We start from the raw sequence: 7,818 nt of genomic DNA on the forward strand, positions 1-7,818 counted from the left end.
AGGACATGGGGAGGGGGAAGGGTAAGCTGGGAAGAAGTGAGAGAGTGGCATGGACATATATGCACTACCAAATGTAAAATGGATAGCCAGTGGGAGGCAGCCACATAGCACAGGGAGATCAGCTCGGTGCTTTGTGACCACCTAGAGGGGTGGGATAGGGAGGGTGGGAAGGAGGGAAATGCAAGAGGGAGGGGATATGGGAACATATGTGCATGTATAGCTGATTCACTTTGTTATAAAGCAGAAACTAACACACCATTGTGAAGCAATTATATTCCAATAAAGATGTTAAAAATAAATAAATAAATATTTTGAAAAATTAAAAAAATAAAAGTAATTAAATTCACTAGGAAGATATAAAAATTCTAGATTATATACACCTATCAAAATATATGAAAGAAAAATTGTAAGAATTTCAGAAGAATTTAACCATCTCACTATAGTATTGAAGATTTTAGCACATATTTTCAATAACTTACAGATATAACAGTTAAGGAGAAAAAATGAATGCAGTTAACAAACTTATTTTGATGAAGATATACCGAACACTACAGAATACATATTCTTCTTAAGCATGTATGGGACAGGTAAAAATATTGATCACATGCTGAGGCATAAATCAGATCTCAAAAACATTCAAATGACTTGCATCAAAAAGAACACATTTTTCTGACCTCTATTTAATTAAAATAGTATAATTATTCCCCTCCGAATAAAACAAGATGGTCTCATTTGTTCTGAAATTAGGCAGCATACTTCTAAATAACACATGAGCCAAAGAAAAATTCATGATGAAAAGTAGAATGTATTTAGGACAGTGCAATAATGAAAGTGCTGCATATCAAAACCTTGTGAGCAGCAGCTATAACAACTTGTTTTAAATGTTCATTATACAAAAGAAGAAAAGCTAAAAATTGAGTCAAGCATTCAACTTTAAAAATAAGGGAAAAGCATAAAATATCCAAAATAATTAAAAGGAAAGAAATAATATGGATAGTATCAGAAGTAAATACCATAGAAAACAAGTATACACTAGTAAAGCTCAACAAAGCCAAAAACTGGTCCTTTAGAAAGGCATAAAATTGACAAGCTTTAGGTAAAACTGACCAGAAATAAGAGAAATTACAAGCAATACTGGTAATAAAAATAATACTAAGCTAGGGGACTTCCCTGGTGGCGCAGTGGTTAAGAATCCGCCTGCCAATGCAGGGGACATGAGTTCGAGCTCTGATCTGGGAAGATCCCACGTGCCGTGGAGCAACTAAGCCCGTAAGCCACAACTACTGAGCCTGCGCTCTAGAGCCCGTGAGCCACAACTACTGAAGCCCACGTGCCTAGCAGTCCATGCTCCGCAGCAAGAGAAGCCACCGCAATGAGAAGCCCGTACACCACAAGGAAGAGTAGCCCCCGCTCGCTGCAACTAGAGAAAGCCGGCGCACAGCAACAAAGACCCAAAGTAGCCAGAAAAAAAAAAAAAAAAAAAGATACTAAGCTACAAATGCCACAAATAATATTTGATGTCAGTAAGATGATATTGTGAACAACTTTATATAGATAAATTTGAAAGCTTGGGTAAATTGAATATCTAAAAACCTAACCTACCAAAGCTCACTCAAGAAGAAATATAAAACCTGAATAATTATAACCAGTAAAGCAATTAGTTAAATGTTGAAAAACTTCACACAATAAAATTCCAGGCCAAGATGGTTTCTATGTTGGGGTTTTACAAACATTGAAAATATAGATTATTCTAATCTTATAAAACTATTCAAATGTATGGGGGCAGGGGGAGAAGTGCTCTCCAATTCATTTCATGAGAATACTATTTGCTTCACTCCAAAACCTGGCAGGTATGAGAAAGGAAAAGTACAGGGCAATCTCTGTCATAAAAACAGATGCAAAACATCTCAACAAAACGATAGCAGACCTATTGAGCCAAGTGTAGAAAAGATAATACAGCGTGACTATGTGGGATTTTTCCTAGCAGTGCCAGTTGGTTTGATATTAGGAAATCAATAAGGTAGTTTGCCACATTAAAAGATCAAAAGGGGCTTCCCTGGTGGCGCAGTGGTTGAGAGTCCGCCTGCCGATGCAGGGGACACGGGTTTGTGCCCCGGTCCGGGAAGATCCCGCATGCCGCGGAGCGACTGGGCCCGTGAGCCATGGCCGCTGAGCATGCGCGTCCGGAGCCTGTGCTCCGCAACGGGAGAGGCCACAACAGGGAGAGGCCCGCGTACCACAAAAAAAAAAAAAAAAAGATCAAAAGACAACAAAATTATGATGTATCTCAATAGTAGCAAAATTACCTAATAGAGTTGAATACTCATTCACAATAAACAAGCAATTCTTAGGAAATATGGAATTAAAAGAAATTTCATTAAATGGACTAAGACCACCTAAATCTTCATTAAACAGACTGTAAGCATCATGTAAAACAGTGAAAGCATTTCCATTAAAACAAGAAACAAAACAAGATGCCTGCCATCACAACTTCTAGAAATGTTGTGCTGAAAGTAAGTAAAGTAAGGAAAAGAAATATTAAATATAAAGATTAGAAGGAAAGAAAAGAAGAAAAAACTATCATTATGCCCAGATGCCATGGTTTTCTGTGTAAAAATTACAAATCTATAGATAAGTTATGGGAGTCAGAGCATTTAGAAAAGTTTCTGAATACAAAAATAACCATCAAATATGAATTGCATTTCAATATGTCAGCAGCAAACAAAAAGAAACTTTTTTTTTAAATAACATGCATAATAACAGCAAGAGATATGACATACCTGGGAAAAATTGTTTAATTTATTTAAGAATATTTCTTAAGTATCTGCTACATGCATAGCACTATTGCACACACTTGAAATTCATCAGCAAATAAAAATGAAAAGATCCTTGCTTCATGCAGCTAAAATATTAGTTACAGGAGGCAAAAATAAATGACAAATACATTCAACAAACAGACAAATATGTAAATAAATAGGATATTTGGTAGGATAGTATTGTGTACTATTACTTAATAGGATATAAAATGAGAAATGCTAAGGGAAAACTGCAGAGCAGGGTAAGAGGAATCAAGACTGTCAGGAGAGAAGAGGCAGTTTGTAATTTTTAATAAGGATTTAGGATAGACATTGTTGAGAAGGTGACGTGAACACAGACTGAAGGAGATAGTCAGCCATGCCAATATTTCTGGGAGAAAAACATTATGGGCAAAGGAAAATTGCCAGTGCTAAGGCCTAAGGCAGAAGAGTGCCTGGCATATTAAAAGTAGAGCAAGGACGTCAGTGTGGCTGAAGCAGAACAAGCAAAATGGGAAATAGAAGGAGATGAAGGCAAAGAGGTAATGGGGAACCAGATCATGAAGAGCCTTGCAGGCCAGTGTTAGAATTTTATAAAATAGAGAGACATTGCAGGAGTTTGAGACAAGATAGGATACAATCTTACTAAGTAATAAATTAAACAAAAGATCTGCTAGACTTCTATGGAAACTTTATTGAGACACATTAAGGTAGACTGAATAAATGCAGATAAACCACGGTCATAAATTAGGAATTCAGTATTATAAGAATGTCAGCTCTCCCTCAATCTATAGATTCAGTGCAATTCAAAACAAATTCCCAATAGGTCATGTGTATGCATGTATGTGTGTGATACATGACAAGCTTAATTTAGCATGTAATGTACATCGAAGATCAAAGGGCCAGTTGTGAGACAATTCTCCAGGGGTCCTTGATGTTTCTATACATTTTGTAAGTAGAGGCATGGACGGCCCTTTTTTCTCAACTATTTTTGCAAGGATGTTTGTATAGCAAACAGCTTGGGAAGGTAAAGATAGCGTCTCTCTTTAGAGCAAAGAGCAGGCATGCTCACTGCCTACTATAAAAGATTCTAGTTCCCTAAGCTCAGAGTCCTCTCTATAATGCAACCCACTGTGCGTGCAAGCATCTATCTAGGTCCATATGCATCACCCCTATGGGACTTGTGGGCAAGGGGCACTGACACATACATCTCATGCTCATACCACTTGCTGTGCCATGACTAATAAAGTCCCCTGCCTCTTACTCAGGAGTTTCATGTCTAATATCATCATCCATGAAACCATGGTGGGCTAACTTTTTAGATTTCAAGTAGAGTAAAATCTTAAACGCTTCTTGAAAGGGCCAGGAAAACCAAGTTATTGATGAAGAACAACAAAATGAAAGAGATTGATCTATCAAAATTATTATAAAGACATAGTAATCAAGACAATGTGATATAAGTACTGGGATATGCAAATATATCAATGCAACAAAATAGAAAGCCCACAAATCCACAGATCTACAGACAACTGAAATAACATGTAGGTTGCATTCCAGGTTTGTGGAAAAAAGATGAGGTTTTTAAATAAGTGGTGTTAAAACAATTAGATAGCCATATGGCATAAAAAGAAATAGGAAAATGAAACCAGGACCCTACTTCACACTATATTAAAAAAATAAATTTCAATTTTATTAAAAAGCCTGAATATGAAATGCAAAATAAAAAGCCTTAGAAGACTTTAGAATATAGAATAACTTCATGACTACTGAGCAAGGAAAGGATTTGCTACACTTTGAAGAAAAAAAACCCTAGCCATAAAGTAAAATACGGAAATTTTCTCTACCTTAAAAATAAGAGTGTCTGCTTATCCAAAGACACCAAAAATCGAGTGAGAAGGCAAGCCACAAATTAACAGAGATATTTGCAACACATAAACTGGATAAAGGATTAGTATAAAATTATATAAAAAACTCCTACATATCAAAAAGAAAAAGATAAATAACTAATAGAAAAATGGACATGAATAGGTTTCTAATAGAAGAGGAATTAGAATGGCAAATCTAGATACAGATATCTTAACTTCCTTCATAAGGAGGAAAGTGCAAACTTAACCATAATGAGAGACATTTCATGCCCATCTATTGGCAAGTGGAAAAGTCTAATATGAGGGGTTGCAGGGGACATAGAGTAAGAAGAACATAGCCAGGGCAAGAATGAATTGATACAACTGCTATGGAAAACAATTCAGCCTTGTCTAACAAGCTGACGATGTGACTATCCTATGACCCAACAATTCCACTCTTAGGTATATATCCTAGAGAAATTCTTGCTCATGGGAACCCAGAAACAGGCACAAGAATGTTTATAGTCGCAGCGTTTGGAACACCAAAAAAAACTAGGAACAATCCAAATGTTTGCCAACAATAGAAGAGATAAATAAATCTGGATATGTTTATTTAGCAGCATACTAAACATCACAAAAATAAAAATTAATCACAGCCACACACAACAACATGAATGGCTCCAAAAAATAATGGTGAGTCCAAAAAGCAAGTTGCAGAGGAAACTATATCATATTTATATAAAGTTCAGAAGCAGGAAAAACTAAACAACACATATTTTAGAAATACATGCAAATGTGGTAAAACCATGAGTAAAAGCAAAGGAATGATAACACAAAACTTGGTATAACTGTACAGCTCTGAGAGGGAGAGAGGGTTCCTGGAGGGGCAAATGGATGGCTTCCAAGGTAGTGGTAACACTCTCGCTCTCTTTCCAACTAGATTGAGGGGTGGAGAGTCCATGGGTATGTGTTGTATCATTATTCTTTACACTTTACATGTATTTAAAAACAGTCTTTTGCCCTTGCTCAATGCTTAATTACAGTTCTTTAAAGTTAAAAGCACAATAAGTAAGATAATGTTACTAAGACAGTAAGAGGGTAGAGCTATGCGGATGGAAAGAAACTGCTCTTTCATTCCAACATAAGGCAGAGGCCTCTCATTTCTTGCTCAGCTCTGAGGCTGGTGATTCCAAACATTCAGCCTTTGACCCAAGTCTCCAGAAGAGTGAAGAGTGGTGTAAGTGAAAATGACTGCATTCAGCACCAGAATGCCGAGTGGTCTGCAGAGAGAAGCCGCTGTTCTGGGGCTGTGCCAGTGCCAAGCCCTGCTCTCCACAAGACTAAATCACTGCTTGGAAGCCGGCTGTGCAGCTTCCCACTGGCAGTTTTATTTGGCCTTGTGGATAACCTGAGTAACTCACAACCAACCATGGCTCGCCCTAGCACGTCGGTCCATCGGAGTCAGGAGGAAGTAAAGAGAGCACAAAGAGCTGGCTTGCAGGGTCACCCAAAGTTCTAGTGACTTCATAACCCCAAGAGGCACCAGAGCGGAGCAGACAATATCCTGTTACAAGTCTGTCTCTTAGAGGGAAACGTTAACGAGAAATATTTTAGATAAGCTCTTGCCCATTCTTACATCTTTTTGGTGTCCTCCCAGTTGCTCTTCTGACATAACTACATGGTTTAAACCAAATCTTCAGTGGTTGAATCCTTCCAGGACATCCACTAATAAATTTTAAACTGAAGTCAATTTTTCCAAGGTATTTTCATATTGATAGATACCTATATCTCTTAACTGAGTTTTACACTTCCCAAATATTCAAAAGTTAGAAATAACCAATCAAGAATATTGGGGAGTACAATTAAATTCAAGTGAAAGAGAAATTATTCCAAACTTTACATTTAAATCACTCCTCATCAGATATTCTGATTAGGCTGGATCTGTTTTAACCATGCTCTTTCCTAGTATGATCTTGATCCGCAGGTTTCAAATCAGAAAACAAAAGTCATAGCTCAGGGGCTTCCCTGGTGGCGCAGTGGTTGCGCGTCCGCCTGCCGATGCAGGGGAACCGGGTTCGCGCCCCGGTCTGGGAGGATCCCACATGCCGCGGAGCGGCTGGGCCCGTGGGCCGTGGCCGCTGGGCCTGCGCGTCCGGAGCCTGTGCTCCGCAACGGGAGAGGCCACAACAGAGGAAGGCCCGCATACCACAAAAAAAAAAAAAAAAGTCATAGCTCAGTTCCCTTAACTAAGATCATCATCAATAGCACATCCCATTTGCAACTCTGTATTTATGCTATTTTTTTAATTGATTGAATATTTATTTACTTGTTTAACGCATCTCATTAAGCACCTCCTATGTTAACAGAGTTTTCCAGGCACTGGAGAAAAAGAAAGCAAAAAAGCAATTAAAGCGCCTCTGTTCATGAAATTTACACTCCAGTGGTGGAAAAAAACAATAAAATAATAAATAAATAGATACACAGTATGAATAATGATGATAACTGTTAAGGAAGGAACAGAATAACATGAGGGAAGAAGGAGAATCACCAGTGGAAGGCTGAGGTTTGGAAGGGGTCGCTACTTTATATTAGACAGGCAGGTGTGTAACAAAGAATATGGCTGGCCTCTCTCCCAGATTCCTGGGAGGTCGTCTCTAAATCCTTGTAATTTCCCAGGTGAGAGAAATGTCTTTGTTATTCACGGTGGTCCCTTACACCACACCATACCACACATCTCATGAGCATAAACTACATTAGTAGTTTATGCTCATGAGATGGCTCTAGGTGGGAGCCCATCATGCCAGAAAGACCAACCATGTGATTAGAAGGTTGGGGCTTTGAGCTTCATATCAGCCTGACCTCAGGGGAGGGAAGAAGGCTGGAGATTGAGTCACATGGCCAATGATTCAATCAATAGTGCTTACCTAATGAAGCCCCAATAAAAAATAGGGCACCAAAGTTTGGGTGAGCTTCCCTGGTTGGCAACACTCCATATCGGTCTGTCAGGAGGGTGATGACCCTGACTACGGAGAGAGGACAAAGGAAGCTTCATGATTGGGACCCTCCCACACCTTGCCCTGTGCATCTCTCCGGGGCTGGTCCTGATTTGTATCCCATTGCTATAATAAAACTGAGTTCTGAGTCATTTTAGTGAATTATTGAACTTGAGAGGATAGTGA

Source organism: Physeter macrocephalus, chromosome 12 (genome assembly GCF_002837175.3).
Source record: "Physeter macrocephalus isolate SW-GA chromosome 12, ASM283717v5, whole genome shotgun sequence".
NCBI lineage: Eukaryota > Metazoa > Chordata > Mammalia > Artiodactyla > Physeteridae > Physeter > Physeter macrocephalus.